The following is a 20,178-nucleotide window of genomic DNA, read 5'->3' as shown; positions in this document are numbered from 1 at the left end:
TCTTACAGCTGCTTCATGGTCCTGTTACAACTTAGAGGTTAAAAGCCCAGCTCCTGAGTCCAGCAGAGGTGGGGTCTGCCCTTATCGAACTTTTCTTCCTTCTGTTTCGTGGCTTATTATGAATCAGGCACTCAACAATCCAGGGACATAGGTACTCTCCCCATTTTGCAGATGGGAAAACTAATATTTAGTGAGGTGAAATTATTTGTCCAGAGTCGCCCAATTAAGTGGGAGCTGGAATTGAGCATGAGTCCTCCATTTTTTTGAGTCTTTCCAGTTATACTCACACCACACTGCTCACTGGGTGCATTATCATTGTATTCTTTTGTTATACTGTTGAATAAGAGTTGCTAGTATTTTACTTGGAATGTTTGCCTCTGTAATCAGAAATGCAAATGGAGTGCAGTTTTCCTGAGGGAAATGTTTTCTAACCTTGGTGCCTGAACTACCTCTTCACTCTGGGTAGTGTTCAGACACCCTAATGTCAGCTGAGGCCTTTGTCAGCATATGTGATTGGCCCATTTCAAACACACCATTGGACTAACTGCCAGGGTTTGGCACACAATCCCTCTGGTGGAAACTACAAAGGACAGGGTCCTAGAGAGAGAACAGAGCAGACCTTTTGTTTAATTAACAGCATTTAGCATGTTCTCCTCTCCCATCAGGAATGAAATAAATGCATTGCAAACAGGTGATAAGAAAATTCTATGCCCCACCCCTACCCCCAGGGTGGCTGGCTTAAAGCAAGAACACCGGCTGTAGGGACATGGTGTAAATTCAATACAGAATGTTTTTAAGTTTTCATTTAACTTGATTAGAAACAGCTGGAGAATCAGAACAACTGAGTAACCTCTCTGATGATGCAGAAGGAAAGAATTTTCACAGTGACATAATCACAAATTACTATCCTGGCTTGTTTCAGATGGGGACATAACTTGCATTCACTAAATTTCAAGCCCCAAACTTCTGGTCTTTTTAGTATTCAGTTTACAAAAGCCTCGTGCTAATTACTGTCACAATGCCAAATATTGCTTGACACCATTTCACCTTTACGAAGGTTTTAAAAAAATTCATATAAATGTAAGATTCTGAATAATCAAGATGTAACTTTTGATTAAGTCATGGGCAGAGGAGAGGAAAGGTTCTTTAGAGTGATGGGGACGCCAGGTGAGGACCCATCCTGGCAGCCTCCTGTAGCTGAGCGAGGGGTGGGTTTGGGCTCTCCCAGCACAGCCAGGGCCCCGCCCATTCCCCCCGCAGCCCGTCCTCCCAAGCTGGACTGGGCAGCGGTCCTAACTCTGTCCTCAGATTGCTTGATTTTCTAGTACTAGTTTCACAGAGAAGTGGAGAGAATTCTTTGGTAATCTTTCCTGTTCTTCACTTGCAGAGTTTAAAAAATTCATGAAATTGAAATTCCAAACGTCAACTTGAGAGTGTCATTGTCAGAAGAAACAATAAAGCTTCTGACTCCAGTTTAAATAAAATAAATCACTTTTAAATGATAAAAACTAATAATGTTTAGCTATAAAATGTGGGATATATAGCAAAGAAGTAAGGAGGGAAAAGGCAATCCAGAATCCACTCACTGCGAACAGCCACTATTAACATGTTAGTATGTTTTTCCCCATATAAAGTATTTTGTTCCTCTTCGACCCCCTACTTCTCTCTCTTTCATCAGAGGTCACCTGGTTAATCTTCCCTCACAAATAGGACAGAGTGGTGATAAGGGAAGTGGAGACAGTGGGATCCAGGCTCCTGAAGAGGTATGGAGGTTGCTAACTCATCATGACCAGATCAACAAACTGTGCCCTCCCCACCTCCCAAATTCAGACTTCTTCTGCTTACTTCTTCATTATCCACAACTACCTAAATAGAGGTCACGTGCTAACCATCCATGAGCAGGGATGGGATAAATGCACATGAGGCTGGAATTGAGAAGTATGTGGATGGGGTGTAGAAGGACACATCTTATGAACACCATCAATTTCTCCAAGGTTACTTGGCTGTGACTGAGGCCCACAAATTCTAAATGCTGCCTGTAATCCCACCGTCATCCCACCAACGTCTCTTATGTTGCCATGACTCTATGCTTCTGTATTTCTTTTTCTTCTCCTGGTGTGGCAGAGACAGTTCCATGCCTGTTCAAACAAAGTTCCATTTTCTTGTCAATAGTCTCAGCTCTTTCAAAGCTTGCAAGACTATGTGACTAAATTACTCTTCTCTTGTGGACAAGAACTTGTGTGCCACTCCAGTGGTACAGCTGGGAGATGGGGTGCTGGGGACTCTGTGGAGCAAAGCCCTGGCTCCCCAATGCAGGACATGCAGAGTGACAGAGACATAAACTTATTGTTTGAAGCTTACTATCAAAGTCTTTGCTAGCATCCCAATTAATACAAACTGGAGAGGCTCTTTCAACTTGTGTAACATCTGATCTTTTCTATCTTCCTGAAATAAGGATTTGATCATATTATTTATTTGCATTAAAATTATCAAGGGCTAGCAACTGTCTATCAGATGAGGTTCATATGTATTTCCCTGGCAGACAATCTGGTCCAATCTATCATTCTGGGTTCATCTCCTGTCCCCAACCTACATCCTAAGGCACAGCCCCGACTGGCTTCTAGGGCATTCCCCAAGAGACCAGTTTCGGTCAGAAGAGGTAGCTCAGGGTGGCTTTAGCCCCTCTATGGTTTCTATCAACTACCCTCTCAATCCTTTGGTATGCATAATTAATGTTTCTCAATGTTATGTAAAGTGCATTTGAATGCTGCTTTAAGACAAGGCTCCTGCCTATTCTTCTTCCCTCCCCCCTCCTACTATATTGCTTCCTCTAAATCTCAAGGACATCGAAAGCTTAGAGCCACCAATGAGTGCCTGGTCATAATAGGTGCAACAAAAAAGTGTGGCTAATAAAAATATTAATAGCTAACAGTTACAGAGCACTTGTTATAAAAATGAAATTTTCTGGGGGGTGCATGGATCAGGAATAGAAGAAAATGAAGAATATTTTACATATATTATTTTATTCAGTCTTCATGAAAACCCTAGGATAGTGATCCTATTAAATTCTCATGTTCTAGGCTGAAGAAACTTGGGCTCAGAACAGTTAAGTATGCCCAGTTAAGTATGACCTAGCTGGTAAGTAGGTTCAATCCCAGCTCTCCAGCTCCAAAACCTTTGCAATAATTTGTTAAGGAATGCTCAAAGTTGATTATTATTATCCCAAATAATAGCATTCAAGTATGAAAATTACCTCCTGGGAAAAAGCTACTTGAGAGTCGGGTCTCTAAAGATGGAGAGATGGGCCTAAAGCTCTGTTGTCCATAGAATCAGGTCTGGGCCCAGCTCCATGACTTGCTAATCCAGCGACCTTGGGCAGGCAAGTTGTTGAGCCCCTCTTTCCCTGCATTTCCTCAGTAGCAAATTAGGGAAAACACTAGACCTAAACCAATGGTTGGTTGTGAGGATAGTGTGACATGATGCAATCATGGACCTGCTGGGGGCTTGGAGCATCGTTACTGCTTAGCAAATGTTTGCCATGGTGACTGCATACCATCACTACATCAGGGGAGAGTGATGTTACAGTGTTCTCCTCTGCTAGGCCATGTCAGCTAAAACGAGGGCCACCTCATTGGCACTCAGGCTCTGAGCTGTCTGAGAGCCTGATGTTCCCTCAGTGCTATGAAACCTGAACTGCACGTGGAAAAAGCAACTCCACCTCAGGGGTCCTGACCAAAGTCAGTTCTTGGCCGGGCTATTCATTTATGAAAGTCTTTAAGCATGACTTCTGAGGGCCTGTGGACAATGCAGATAACAAGGTGCCGGTCAATAGCTTCATGGACACACTAAAGTTTCTAACTCTACTTTGAAATGAGATGTATGAAGAAAAGACAGATGACAGTTGTTTGAGTATGTGCAATTTGTGAGTCAAAAAGTGTGTAACCACATGAAGCCTACTAAGGAAAATAAATTATGTATTATTAGGAAATGGATTATGCATTTTTTAATGGTAAACTGGTAAAATGTTAAAGGAAAATCAACATTTAAATGAGAAGTCAACAGCTTAAAATGTTCATTCACTCATTCGTTCATTCATTCAATCAACACTTATTTACCACAGGCCAGGGACTGTGCTAGGCACTTTCACATGTTTCTCATTTAATTTCATGGAATTAATCCCATAAAATCGGCAACCTACTCTCGTTTTACAGATAAGGAGCAGAGATCAGGCAAGTACCCCCCTTTTCAATGGTCACAGCCAACAGTAGAAGTGATGCCTAGAGTTTTAAAATGCTTTTATTAGCACTTAAACTTGAAAGCACCCCAACAATATCCATGCCTGTTCTGAGACTTACAGTCAGTAAGTGAAAAAATGAAATCAACAGAACATTATCCAGACTGCCTTTCAAAGACTTGTGTCCCCTTAATTCATGACTAAACTGAGCGCTCCTCAGGCAGAAACCAGAAACTAGGCTTGGGAAGAGACAATGGCTTTTAATTGTTTGGAGGCTGGTCATCCATATTGAGCTCCCATTACAATGCTTTTGCTCTCCCTTCCTTTAGAAACATTTTCCTGCTTAAAAAGCATCCCCATCAGAGAGAAAAAAGGTAATAAAAGGGAGTAAATCCCATCCATGCCTTTTTTTTTTTTTTCAGAAGGACAGTTCTAGGAAACAGAAACTGAGAAAAATAAGAATTGCAGTAGTTCAAATGGAATTTAGAAATACTGAGTAACTAAGTAGTCCCTGTACATTTGCGTGTTTCCAAAAACCACAGGGTAGATGAATCTTTATAAAGGCCTCTAAGTAGCTGATGTTCCATTTGTTTGCACTCAGTCAGTGGATAAATCCTCATTTAACTCCTTGATAAAAGGCACAATGGTGATACCAAGAAAACTCTTGTTTTTCCAGGCAATGCCAGTTTTGGGAGTATGGTAATCAAAGTGTGGGAAGGCATTTTTGCATCTTTGAGTCCTGAACCCCACCAATAAAATCTCTGGAAAAACATTCTACCTGAAAGAGGCCTTATGGCAGAGTTCAAGGAATGTTGAGGCAACGCAGACCAGCCTTCAAATTCTGACTCCATTACTATGGGATATCAGGCAAATTACTCACTCCTCTGAACTTTATTGGTGATATCTATAAATTCAGGATAATAGTATCTAATCTGTAGTTTGTTCTGAGGCTCAGTGAGGTTGTCATATCCATATGAAGCAGGAGGCACAGGCCCTGACAGACCTCGCCGGCTGGTCTTCAATCAAGCTTATCACAGACCCCAGCAGACCACTGTTTTCCCCCATGAGCCTTGGGTGTCTCCTCTGCAGCCTTTGCTCAGAATGCCCCTTTTGAGATCCCTGGGACTCAGAGATTTGGTCACAAGTTCTCATTGGGGCCCACACTGCTTCTGTCGTGACTACTTCTCCGAGGGCCCCACTGGCCTGTACTTTTTTTTATTTTCATCACTTGAAGCAATTCAAGCAATGTGAGTGAGGGTCAGTCCCCAATATGACTAGCCCTACAGTGAGCTGAACTCATCATTAACTTGTACCTGTGCTGCAAGGCTAGAGCAACTTTATAATGGGCAGACCACTTCATTACATTTAGACCCTTTAAAGAAAACCCAAGTTGGCATATGTGTTTAAAACACACTGACCACCATGCCTGTACTCTCCGATACTGTAACCACTAGCCACAGGTGCTACTGAATACTTGAAATGTGGAAGGTCAGAACTGAGATTTCAAAGATACTGGATTTCAAAGACAATACCAAAAAGACAAAAAGAATTAAAAATTCCTCAATATATTTTTATTGATTGCATGTTGAAATCCATACAGTTAAGTAAAATCCCTAACATTTGTCCTTGGTCTGAGCATCAAGAGCCAGCAAGGACCAGATATGCATCTGACGCTGGTGGCAGTCCCCCACCCAAGGCTGACCTTGAGCACAGCTGCGCAGACCAGAGGGTCAGACCCAGCAAGAAGAAGACCCTGCCTTGCCATGTGTTTTATTACTTTGCAGAGGGCAACTGAATTCATTTCAGCTTGGCTTCTTTTCACTTGTGCTTTTTTCCTTCTTCCTTTCAAGGAACCTCCAGGTATCTGACAATATGACCAGAACTTTCATTCATCCAAAGACTTGGCAAGAAACGGACAAAACAGATAAAAACATAATTTAATATCAGCAGAGAGATGAGCATCTATCTTTTTTCCAGGATGGACATATGTCGCGTCATATGCCCTTCTGAGTGTTCTTCTTTGGCTTGGCCACCAGCCAAGGACGAGCAAGCGGGACAAGGCTGTCATGCCCAGACTTCTCTCTTGTGCAAGGACATACACCATTCCTGGTGCAGCGCTTCAGACATTTGCTTTCTTTATGTGCTAAGGCGCTTTGGCTTGACCAGAAGGCTAGAGTGGCTCTGGCAGTGACTGGGGTTGTATCGAAGGAATAAGAGACCCAAATCGGCAGCACAGTCTCCTCAATCCTTAGAGCTTCTTATTCTCACAGTCCCTGAGCAGACTTCAGCTATTCCTCTAACCGCTGGCTGGACTCACATGGTTACACTTAAGTCTCTGTGAAGGGGTCCACAGGATTGCATCGTTATTTAATACACAAAAGGAAATATCCATTTTCTCATGTAACGCATTCAGCACAGTGTCAGGCACATGGTAAGTGTTCGATGCAATTAACGATTACAATACTTTTTAATAATATTTCTGTGCAAGTAGGACTATCCTACAATGTGTGGTACTATGTACCTTACTAAGGGCTGGCATATTATAGAACTCCATAGCTTTTAAATGGTTGCCAGTCATAACCTCATGTGAGCCTCAGAAAAACAGCTTAAAATCTACTTCTTACATGAAGTTTTCCCCCATGGTTCTAATCTCTCCCTTTTCTGAACCACCAGGAAATTCTGTTTCTCTGTTTGTACAACACACCTTGCTGCCACCAACCACACATCCTGGGGTCCATGTACCGTCCTTCTCTGCCCGTCCTGCCTCCTGGGAGGTGCTACCCTCCAGGCCTCCTGCTTGCTCGGTTTGGCCAACCGGAGACACCATCAGGAGACTGGAGGGCTAAGGGAGAGGAAGGTCACAGTGTTTCCTTCCTCCTGCTCCCTGCTCTGGCACAGTCTTTGGCAGTGACTGTGTTTCTCGGATGGAACAGCTCCTCCTTCATGCTCCAGTTCTACCTATGGGGGAGGTAATGGCTCCCTTTGAGTTGTGGGGTACCTCAACCCCCTTTGTTGATTCCTTTAATCCCATCATTCAACTTTCTTCATTTGAACCATCTGGGGTGAAGGCTGGTGCCTCCTGAAACCCTGAGAGATACAGTGGTATTTATATTTCTCTCCACCTTATACTTACATGGAAATATATGTTTATTATAGAAATTATAGAAAATGAAGAGCACACAAGAAGAAAATAAAACCCAACTGAAATCCTACCAAAAGGAGATAACCATTATTGAGATACTGCTGTATATCTCTTACTGGTGTTAATAAGGATGGAAGCATTACACACACACACACAAACACACACATTTATGCTTTGTTTGTGTGTGTGTGTATGCCGTATTTCTTTAAACATTTTTCAAGAATGTGATTTTTAATTGCTGCCTAGTATTCTGTGGTATTTATGACTCTCTTGTGGCTCTTGGATTATACTTGGATCATAAATTATTCTCTGTCTCTAGCAGAAGCTTGTAGAGGTTAATTTACTTTATCATTCAACTACCTTGGTGATTTACACATGGTTATTCTTTCACATAATCATTCACTACACTCTGGATAGGATGTAAAATAGTTAAAGCAGATAAAGTAAATTTGTATAAGAATACAAGAGCAAATAAGCACAGTAAAAGAAGATGGAGTCAAGAGTGAGGTTAGAACCCAATATTGCATGCCCAGAAATCCTATATTCAACGGAGCTTAGTCACACATTTGGCTCTATGCTTTCTAACAGCCCATTCAAAGAGAGAAAGTAGCAGATACTCAATTCAGTTTCCAGAAAATAAAGACAATCCAGTTACTCTCAAGAAATACTGACAGAAAGGCATAGTGTAGCCTTCAACAGTATCCCTACAGTGAGAAGTGTTTCACAGGGTTGTTTCTTATATAATTTGCCCATACAAACTGAGGGTATCATGCCAATCTGCAATTCAGAGAAAGCAGCTCTACAAAGGGCTGATGAGACGCAGTCCTGATACGTAGCTCTTGAACTGGCTCAAAAGAGGAGCAGAGTTCAAAGAATCTAGACAAAAGGATGGCCTGCATATACCTCAGGAAAATTTCAAAACTGGGTTACTTTATAAAATCTACTTCTAAGTATATTAAGTAGCAGAGCTCTGGTTCTAACAACATGGTCACCAAAACAGATTTCATCCCTCTACAAACACATAAAAATGCTGGATAAATCATAACAACAAATTGTAAACACATACTCAAACTTAAAAGAACAAGTGGACAATCTCCAGGTATCAGAAGTAGTGGGACAGGTCATAACCAGAACAGTAGGCATGCAAGCTACTTCTGGTGGTCCATGAACACGTCAAATCTCAGTAAAGACCTTAAAGGCACAGGTTTTAATGCCTCCAAGGAGAACATTTAGATGTCATCTTAGGCCTCTCCAAAGTAGGGAGCTGACCTGGGAAATGCTGTATATAGCTAAGTCCCTAAAAGGAAGGACTAGAAAAAGTCTAGCTTGTCTCTAGTTAGGATTCTACTTTTTTTTTAAAAAGTCAAATAAACAAAAGAAAAACCCTCCTATGAGAAACCTAAACTCCAATCCTCAGCTGATAGCAAGTGTGGAGTCCTAATTTATGGAACCATTAGTTACACAATTAATGATAATAAAATGGTTCCTAGACCAGTGAAACCCATGGAACAGTTGGCAAATGAAAATATAAACCAAGACCGTAGGGACATTTCCCCTTCCATGGCTCATGGGAAACCCACAGAAACAAACAACTTCAACTGAAGATGAGCTCAGTTTAGTTAGTTTCCAAACTAAAAAAGAAAATGAATCACCATGAGGGAAAGTCAGTAGACAAAAATATAAAGGAAAATATGTGTTCCCTCCAAACTGAAATATAAAAAATGGGACTATATAATTAATATGTTTTTAAATAATTAAAACACTAAAAAAGGGAGCAGAAACCATATGAAAGAACAGGAGACTATCTAAAGGTAGAACAGTCTAAATGGAATTAAAAATGAAATGGATAGCTATTGAAGTTAAAAGCTAAAAATACAGGCTAAATAACAGATCAGACACAATTTAAGAGAGGAAAGACCTGAGGAAATGGAAAAAAAACAAGTCTAAGATATTAAATAACATTGAGTTCAAGATCATATTTAAAATGATAAACAACTACAATAGCACTTTACTGGGTCCTTCAAAAATATCCTTTCATTTAATTGTCCTAACAGATCTATTTTTTCAAATGAGTTAACCAAGGTACAAAGAACTTAATTGACTTACCAAAGTCACACAGCTAGTAGGTAGCAGAGATGGAATTGGAACTAGGTGATCCATACTTACTGACAATAGTGCCACTATGCTTAGGGACTTCACCGCTTCCAGTATCTCCTCTCTCTACTGAATTATCCATCTCCCCCTCTCTGCTTGATCATTCCTATCAGCACACAACAATGTTCTTGTATTCTCTTGACCTTGTATTTTTAGCCAGCTAACAATTCCATTATTCTGTTATTTCTCAAAACCAAAATATATAAAAGTTTTCTACAAAGGCTGTCTTCTATGTTAACTATTTTCTCTACAACCCACTCAATTATCAACTCTATCATACCACAGTATCTTAGAGCACGTCTCTGCACTTCATTTCTTATATTTGACTGCCTAGTTGATATTTAACAATTAATTTATGCTCTCTATTGTCTCTATTATAATCTTTTTTAAATATATGAAAGTATTTCCCCACAAACACTTGTTAATAATAAAGAGAAAATAGTAACTTGACTAGCACAAATAACCTTAACTAAACAATCAAAGTTAAATCACTAATAATTTAAGAAACACACATTGTATGTCTCTTGTATGTGATGCTCTGAGGACACACCATCTCTTCTCTGGTAGTAATGCTGAAACTGCATGACCTGAATCTAAACCACAAACCCAAACTGGGGGACAATTTTAAAAAACAAATGGCCTATAAGTTTTTAAGTTTGAGATTGTTAAAGACAAGGAAAGACTTAGGAATGATTCCAGATTTAAGGGGACTAAAGAGAAAAAAACAATGCAATGCGGGAACCTGGATGAGATCCCGTACCAGAACAAAATTTTATTCTTTGGCTATAAAAGATATTAGTGAGATACGTGGTGACATTTCAGTGAGATACATATACTTTCATTTTGAAATAAGACAGAAAGAAAGTTGCAAATATAATACAAATATCCTGGTATAACCTTTGCAAAGATTTGCTAAATATGAAATAACATACCCTTCTCATTTGCATTTTCTGTACATGTATGTATGTATTGTGTGTGTATGTGTGTGCCTATATGTGTGTCACATATATTTATATATATATTTTCAGATGGCTCAGTTATATACAGTTCAGTTACATATATTCAGTACAACTATCAAAATCAGGAAATTAGCACAGATTACAGTACTATTATTAGCAATTTGGAGACAGTTTGACAAGGGGACTATTTACAAAGATTTGACTAGGGCTCAGAAATATGAAAGAAACTGTACAGTATTCTCCCTTCCCCTCTCCTGCCCACCCCACCTCCTGCTACCACCGTCCCAAGCACTCAGGGAAACCTGTCCAGAATCAGAGAAAGCTACACAGACAGGGAAAAGCTGTCAGACAGGAGAAGAGCCCTGCCTAGAAGGTGCAGCAAGGCTTCAAGATCCAAGAAGCTCCTGTCACCGCTCTCACTTGGCCAACACTAATCAGAAGTCCAGTGGTGGTGTTCAATCTCCAGTGTCCAGAAAGGGGTAAAGGGCAGAAAGTGGGACAGATAGAAAATGTCTTTGCAATCCGATCCTAGCATGCAGCAGAGTGCCTGGCACATAGTAGGTATTCCCAAATTTTTTTGAATTAAATTGTTGAATCTTAGATATGGTTCATTTAAATATCCTAGAAATATAGAGAGCATTTTTTTTTTGCATTGCTATAGTACATTTAGCACAGTTTACCATTTATATCATCAGAGTTTAAAGCATTATGCTGCCATATAATGAACTTGGATTTCTAAAACAAAACTTAAAGCAAATTGCTCTAAGAATGTTGTAGCTAAAGTATCCAGTGCTATACTGTTATGGAGTTACAATTGTTCTACTAAATGGATTCATCAAAGGACCATGTTTACTCTTTAACGTTAGACAAATATATTTCTGCTCTATTTTTCTTTCTCAGATGCTAAGGCTCTTCAGTCTGTGCAATAATGAAAAAACCACAAGACTTAGACTGAATGGCAAATACTGCCCTAATGATAAATATTCACAAATATATCAGCCACAGCCCCTCTGATGAGACTGGAATAGCTGGATCACAAATCCTCTGTGGTGACTGCCGAAGATCCAAAATAGACGCTGCTAGTCAAGTTTTCCAAAGCTCTTTTTCCTCTGTGCAACAGATTTTCTGTTTTTATAATTATGTCTGCTTGGTAGTGTTTGTGACATAAAATCCTTGCTCCAAAAGCTTCTCAGAAAAATACACACAAAAAATTGGTTTTGTTTCTCTACATTAGCAATGAACACCCAAGAAGGAAATCTAAAAACAATTACATTTATAATAGCATCAATGAGAACAAAATACTCAGAAATAAATTTGACCAAGAGATGCACGACTTGTACACTGAAAACTATAAAACATACTGAAAGAAATCAAAGAAAACCTAAATTAACAGAAAGACATTCTGTGTTCACTAACTGAGAGACTTAATATTATTAAGATGGCAATACTTCCCAAAGTGATCTACAGATTTAATGCAATCTCTATCAAAATCCCAATAGCTTATTTTTTGCAGAAATGGAGAGCCTATCCTGAGATTCATATAGAATCATAAGGGACCCTTAATAACCAAAACAATTTTGAAATAGAGAAACAAAGTTGGAAGATTTATACTCCTGATTTTGAACTTTCTACAAAGCTACAGTAAACAAAACAGTGTGGTACCTATATAAAGATAGACATATAAATCACTGGAATAGAATTGAAAGTCTAGAAATAAACCCATATATCTATGGTCAGTTGAGATTTGATAAGAGCATCAAGATCATTAAAAGGAGAAGGAATAGTCTCTTCAGTAAATGGTGCTGTGACAACTGGATATTCATATACAAAAGAATGGAGTTGAACCCTTACCTCATATATACACAACTTAGCTCAAATGGATCAAAAACCTAAATATAAGAGCTAAATCTAGAACACTCTTAGAAAAAAACAAAAGTTAATCTTCATGGCCTTCGATTGGTAATGGTTTCTTAGATATAATATAAAAAGTAAAAGCAACAAAAGAAAAAATAGATAAATTGTACTTCATCAAAATTAAAATTTTTGTGCATTAAAGGTCGTTATCAAGAGAAGGAAAAGACAATCTGAAAAATGGGAGAAAATATTTATAAATCCTATATTATATATAAGAGTTGGGGATCCAGAATACAAAAATAAACTCTTATGATTCAAACAAACCAATTAAAATATGGACAAAGAAGTTGAACAAACATATATCCAGAGAAGACATACAAATAGCCAATAAATACACGCAAAAGATGCTCAACTTCATTAGTTATTGGGAAGTGCAAATCAAACCACAAAATACCATTTTACATACTCTAGAATGGACATTAAAAAACAATAAAACATAAAATAAGTGTTGGTGAGGATGTGGAGAAGTTGGAACCCTCACACATTGCTGGTGGAAATGTAAAATGGTGCAGCTATTGTGGCAAACAGTTTGGTGTTTCCTCAATAAGTTAAACACAGAGTCTCCATATGACCCAGGAAGTCCAATCCTATGTATAAACCCCAAAGAATTGAAAACAAGTAGTTCAAACAAAGTCTTACACTTCACAGCAGCATTATTGACAAAAGCCACAATGTGGAAATAGCCCAAATGTCTGTCAATAGAAGAATGCATAAATAAATGTCAGTATGTTCATCTGATGGAATATAATTCAGCCATAAAAAGGAACAAAGTACCAATATATACTACAACATGGATGAACCTTGAAAATGTTAAGACACAAAAGGTCACATATTGTTTGATCCCCTTCACATGAAATGCCCAGAATACACAAATCCATAGAGACAGAAAGCAGGTTAGTTTTTGCTCCAGGTCTGGAGGGAGGGGACAATGGGGAATGACTGCTACTGGGCATGGGTATTCTGTTTAGGCTGATAAAAAAAGTTCTGGAACTAGATAGTGTTGTGTAGTGTACATGGGACAACACTGTGAATGTGCACAATGCCAGTGATTAGTACCATTAAAATGGTAAGTTTTGTTATGCAATGAACATAGCTACCAGTATTTATTCCTCTTATTGGCCCATTTAGCAAAAACACCATGAGGAGTCTGTATTGTACAGTCAAGTGCTCTGAACATCTATGAGATTGTGCATCCAATAACAATGTCAACAGTGACCACTAATTTGCAGGAAATTAATGACTTAAGCTATTAAGTCACACAGGCCAGTTGGCCTGTTGTCCAGGTGCAATCAGTGGCACCCACTTTCTTTCTCAAAAGTGTACTGATTTGGTTGATATATTATACAGTGACCTTACTTAAGGTTCACCCTCAGCCTAACATTCAGGGTATTAAATATATATAAATGACAAAATTTCTCAAGGCACACCTTCAATAACATTTAAAATTGCAATATCTATGCTATGGTTTGTCAATTCATCACCATATGAAAGTCAAGCTTACATTTACTAACCATATTTGATAGTACGAGATTTCTGCATTGCATTTTCAAAGACTCCACTTATATTTGGCAAAGTCAGACCTCAGATGTCCCTATTAGAAATTAAAAAGCAATTCAAGATATAAACATCTCTGCCTATGTCAGATCTGAAGGGAAAAAAAGCAATTAAAGAAAGCCTTCCTGGGCCCTGCCCTGACATCTCTGCTTTCTACAACCCTCTTTAAGGTCAATTATTTATTTTTTTCTTATCAATCCAATTCATGCAGTCTATCAGTGGGATGAGGTGAGGTAAATGAGGCACTTGTCATGGGTACAAAATTCAAGGGGGTGCCAAAATCTCAGTAATCAAGATAAATAATACTTCAACATATTTTTTAAAATCAAAATTAATGTACCATGTCTATGATTAATTAAATATCAACATTTCAAATGAGATGGGATCCACCCCGGGGTCTGCCTGACATATCTAACTCACCTGGCTCTAATGCCAGCCCTGTCAGATTCCGTCTTCATTTAAAATGTTGATATTTTGTTCTTCTTGGCTTTTTTGCATTATTTTTTATTTTTAAAAATATAACTTTAAAGTATTATCTGTCTTGATTACCTATTTTTTGGTGGCTCCTTGAGTTTTGCATCCAAGGTGAATGCTTCACTCACTCCATTTTTGAGTCTACATTTTCTGCTACTTTCCTTTGCAATAGCAGGCAACATAGCTTCTAAGTCTGTGGCATTCTTTAATAATGAGTATTAAAATCTTCTTCCTTTCCTTCTTCAGTATTTATCAGTAGCAAAATACGCATTTTCAGTAGGTAAAAATAAAGAGAAGGTTAATGTTTGAAGGATTAAGCTTTCTTCAGGTACTCAGTTCCTTCTCTGCTCCCTACCACCACCCTGCTCCCACAATCGCTTCCTTTCCTAAAGCCCAGAGGAAAAACAGAAGGCTTTCACACTTTTCCTTTTTGAAGTGGCAATCAAACCAGAGATCAACATTCTTCAGAATTAAAATGTATATTTAAGTCACTCAATATGTAATTTTGAATGTCTGCAAGTGCCACACGTGCACACACACACACAATTCGCTCAGGATCTCATGCTCCTCTTTTCATTTTTTTTCTATTGGAAAATGCAAATTACTATATTACCACCAAAAAGTCATTCTGACACGCTATATTCAGAGCAATGAAAGCCACAAGCCACCATTCAGAAATGCGGGGATAATGGATAATGTCTTTCTAGCTAAGCCAGCAGGATCAAAGAGAGTCTGGAAAAAGCCTTATCCCAAAGACCTCAGTACTTAAGTTCTTTCCTGAAGCCTGTTTCTCTAAAAAGTCTATTCTGTAAAATCCCAGACTATTCCTACATTACCCTCCTTCACCTCACATAGGTCTCGGGATTGATGGGGATCTTTCCCCAAGAAGCCTTGTCTGAAATTCTATGCCAACATCAGAGCCCTCTTTCCACGCAAATGTGAAGGACATCTTCACCATGCAGGGAGAGTGGGAACATGGCACAGCACGGCTGCCAAGAGAAAGTGCTTGACCATCATAACTTGTTTCGGTTTACTAAAGCTGCCAGAATGCAATATAACAGAAATAGGTTGGCTTTTAATAATGGGGACTTATTAACTTACAATTTACAGTTCTTAGGTCATGAAAATGTCCAACTCAAGGCATCAACGGGACGATACCTGGACTCTGCAGGCAGGTTGCCAACATCCAGGACATCTCCATCTCATGGGAAGGCACATGGCTGGCGTCTGCTAGGGTCTTTTCTATGGGCTTCTCTTAATTTCAACACTTAGTTTCTGTATGTGTTTTATCCTCTTATAAAGGGTCCAACAAAAAGATCAAGACCCATCCTGAATGAAGTGGGTCACATCTCTAATGGGAATAACCTAATCAAATGGTCTTAACCACAAAAGGTCTACACCAACAGAAATGGATTAAAGGAACATGGCCTTTTCTGGGTACATAATAGCTTCAAACTACCATAATAGCCAAATGTAATCTTTTTGATTTGTGTCCTTAGGTTTTCTGAAAGGTTACTTTGTTAACATGGGCTCAAGTCTAAATGACCAGAATGACGGCCCTTTAGATAATTGTTATATGTAGTCCCAGGTTTGGAAAGAAAAATATTTAGGCCCTTCTGCTGCTGTGCACATTTAATAACCAAACCAATTCCACTGTTATTCTACAGGCCCTGCACAGCAAGTGACAGAGGTGATGACAGTTCTCTAAGAGCACAATCAGTCAAGCCCTGGGGCTCATCTTCCCACTAGTTCACACTCCTAGGAGTCTTGGGTTGGTGGATCCATGGCCAAGCCACACCCAGCCATGCCGATGCTGTCTTCCACTCTTCTTTTTTCCATAGTGTTTGAGCCTGCATTCGCAATGGCTGACTACTTGTTTTCTTATCTCATTTGATAGCTGCGTTTTTTTAAAAAAGCTGAAACATCCTGTGGAGGATATTAAAAGAAAAGACTGGCACTCCAAAGATGCTCTAATAGCCATAAATACTAAAAATTTTTTAAAAAGTGAAGCCTACAGGTAGTTTAGTGGCAGAATGCTCACCTTCCATGCGGGAGACCCAGGTTCGATTCCCAGATCATGCACCAAAAAAAAAATACAAATAAAAAAAATAAAGTGAAGCCTAAAGCAAGAAAAACAGGTTCTAGGGGGAATTACACCATTTCTTTGAATAGTGACACAGGGCATATGAGTTATGAGAGAATGAGCTGATTCAATCTTCCAGTCTGGAAAGGTGAGATTTTATTAAATATTATGATGTTAAATCGGTCAACTGGACCGAAGATTGGACTGGACGGGGTTTGGAACTAAATGGATCCAGCCTCAACAGTGGCCATCTGACACCAAATCACAGGTTCATTTGCAAAGGTCAAACCCAAGAGACAGCATATCACTGAACAAAAACTTCTTAGCCTCAGGGGCTATATATGTCCTCTGGTACACTTAGGAGTATCACAGGAGATACTAGGTTTTGTAAAATATACTTTTTCTCAAAATATGTTCATCAAAATTTTTAATTCTCACATTAATCTTTCAGTGTCTCTGGCAGACGCAGAGAATGAAAATAGAAACTCTGATTCAAATCAAGTTGTATAATTATTTTGCTGTAACTTTTTAATTAGAGCAGTCGCTCTCAAAGCACGGATCTCTGTGCTAGCATCAGCATTGTCTGAGAACTCATTAGAAATGCAAATTCTCAGGCTTTCCCAGAGCCACTGTGTCCCCCCTCTGGGGATTAGGGGTTGGCAATCTGTGTTTCAACAAACGCTTCAAGAGATTCTGACACAGGGTAAAGTCTGAGGAAAACACTCATTGTTTATTACTGAATACAGTCACATCATACAAAGGAAACAAAAGAGATCCACCTATTTCAAATGTTTTGTCTGTTCTCAGATCTGTAACTCAACAAAATAGGTAATTTTGGAATTATTATGTCCACAGGTATCTAAACATAAATCCTAGCCTCCAGTGAAAACGGAATTCTGAAAAGATGGATTCCTTGCTGTCTGCCGTTCATCTTCCGAAGAAACATTAGATCCTGGAAAAAGACTTTGCATCTGAGTTGTGTCCGATATAGATTATTCTAAACAACAGATGTCATGTAGTTTCCAACTCTGAAGACATTTGATTAGACTGGGCAACTTAAACTCTTACAGTAATTATCGAGTGCTCTGGCTAGAAAAAGAAATATAAATGAAAACTAAACACAGCTTTTTGTTTGGATATAGTGGATGGAAATATTTTGGAGGCTAAAGGAAAAAAATAAACAGTACACGGTATCACCGACATAATCAACCCTTCCCTCTCAAAGGCACTTCCATTTTAAATTAGAGCCATGTTTTATTCCAATGTAATTTGCCTTAGATACACAAAGGTAGAAAATAAGTTAAAATAACAGAAGAGTCTTCACATAAATCTTTTAGAACTTAAAGCATGACTGAAAATGAATGTTCCTTGAAAATTATCAAGAATGTTTACAGTCCTCTAAAAATTAAGTCTAAAAAAAAGGAAAAACACAGAACCTTTTATGCCCGATATGATCAGTATCTTGACTTCCTTAAAAAAAAAAAAACCCACAGTACATTGGGCATTTATTTTTAAAGTTACTCAAGAACCTTTATTCAAGAAGTAAAAGTAACTCTGACAGTTCTTCAAAAGTGGCCCACAAGGCCTTTGTTTCCCAGCGGATAGGATGTCCTCACTAGGACATCCTCCTGGCTGACCACAAAATGGTGGTAAGAGCCAGTTTTAACTTTGCTTGGGCAGAACAAAGGCACAAACACTTCATCTGTCCAGTGTACTGAGGTTTCACATCCTTGTTCTGTGTCTTGTGCTCTCCACAAGAGACAATGTCCCAGCCTGGGTCTGGCTTACATACACAACGACAGGTGTGCCCCTCCCCATTCCATCCCCAGTGCGGGCAGCAAGCTGTCCCACCCGATCATTATGACTGGATTTCCCATCCATCCCCGCATGCTCTCAGAATCTTCCAAAGAGGATGAGAACAGAAATAAAAACTAGGATGCAGGAAGGAAAGAGATACTCCAACATACAAAAGCAAAAACATAAGGCAAAGGCAGAAAAGCAAAATAAGAACAATTAAGACAGGGGATTAAACTCTGCGGTTACACTGCAAATTTAGAAAGTAGTAAAGAGACACACCAAATAAAAATAAAACCCATCCAGCTCCCTTCCTTCGTGAGATATTTTAATGCAGAAAGCAAAAATACTACATCCTTCTATAGCATACTGTCACTATTCAACACTTTAACATTTACAGTGCATCACATCAAAACAAAGTCTTATACTTTTGCATAAATCAAAAGTAAAATGTAGATAACCAATATAATAGAAAAATCAGGAAGAACTAAAGCTAATACTTCCACAAAATACAAAAAGTTTTATAGACCATTAAGTGAACTTTAAATGTTTGCACCTCTATAAAGCTTTTATTGCCAACTGAGAAACAAAAAAATTATCCCAACATAGGATGTTCCAAAAGCCTACTTCATAAACAAAGACAAATTATTTTATGTTTAATAAAATGTTTAAGATGGTTACACAAGATAAATCATGTAAGAGCTCAGTTAAAAAAAAAAGAAAAAAACAATAAGCAAAATAAAAAATGATGTCAGAATATAAGGAATGGTCATTGGTGCTGCCAATTAAAAAAAAAAGGAAATCATTTTACTACCTGAAAGTAACCGGAAAAACCACCTGGATCTGAGCATGGATGTGGCACCAGTATATTTTAGAAATGTGAACTGATGTGATAGATGATGACTTGCATCCCATACTGTATCCAAGATAATGACTGCTGCCCCCTCCACCTCACTCGGATGGCCATCAGCCTAGATGTCCTGCCCACTGAGGTCTTCACCACCCTTGGGTCACTCTCAAACTGTTACGTTTCAACAGAAGAGGGGGGTAGCACCTTTGATGACCCTTAAATGAGACTCATTTACATTCAGCAACTTCAATTTTGATAATGAAAAACAAGACTTGCAAGTCATCCTCACCAGCCTTAAATGTAGCCTTCTGATGTCCAAGGAAGGATTTCTACATCAGGTGGTAATGAATTTGCACATATATAACAAATTAAGTATAGTCTCTCAGATTTCAAATAGATATAACTCATCTTACGGCAAAAAATAAATATAGTGGAATGCAAGTTTGAAAGATGGAAGAATAAATAAGCTACCAATGGCCAAGGAATACAATTTCAGATACAAAAACTTAAAATTTCAAAAAAATGTTTTAAATAAAAAACGTTTGCATTTATTCCCCACAGTCTTCACTTTTGGAACTAACCCAATTGAAGTTAGACAATGAATTTATTAACACAGCCTCAAGTTTCCTTGTGTAAGAAAATATTTGTGCATGAGGTGAGATGCATTAAACAGAAACTCTCTGGTTCTTTTCCTCTGCCTCCTTACAGAGCCATTGATGACTACCTGCAATAAAAGAGTTAAGTTTCCGATTTTCCGTACCATGCATCTTCTGTCTCTGCTGTGGTAGGAATTCTGCCTGTGCACTCTGAAGGACAGGGCCCATGACAGTCTTTGGCACTTATGCTAGTAAACTGAGCTTCCTTCCCTTGAATATTTTTGTGATGTACAAATAGAAGAAGTCGCGGCATAGAATGGTCTGGACTATGCCAGCCAACACAGCAGTGTGGTCAAAGAAACCCTCAAAGCAGAAGCCCTAATCCTGCTGAGGAGGTACAAAGTCCCATAGAGGCCCAGGAAGA

At 38.8% G+C, this 20,178-nt stretch overlaps 1 protein-coding gene across 2 annotated transcripts in view; it reads right to left on the bottom strand.

Annotated features, from left to right (window-relative positions):
* Positions 1-20,178, bottom strand: part of PSD3 (pleckstrin and Sec7 domain containing 3) — a 661,802-nt gene that overhangs the window by 602,232 nt on the left and 39,392 nt on the right. The window lies entirely within an intron of this gene.

The sequence above is a fragment of the Tamandua tetradactyla genome, chromosome 3 (assembly GCF_023851605.1).
Source record: "Tamandua tetradactyla isolate mTamTet1 chromosome 3, mTamTet1.pri, whole genome shotgun sequence".
NCBI lineage: Eukaryota > Metazoa > Chordata > Mammalia > Pilosa > Myrmecophagidae > Tamandua > Tamandua tetradactyla.
Note: the sequence above shows the minus strand (reverse complement) of the source record. Positions and strands in the feature narration are given on the sequence as shown.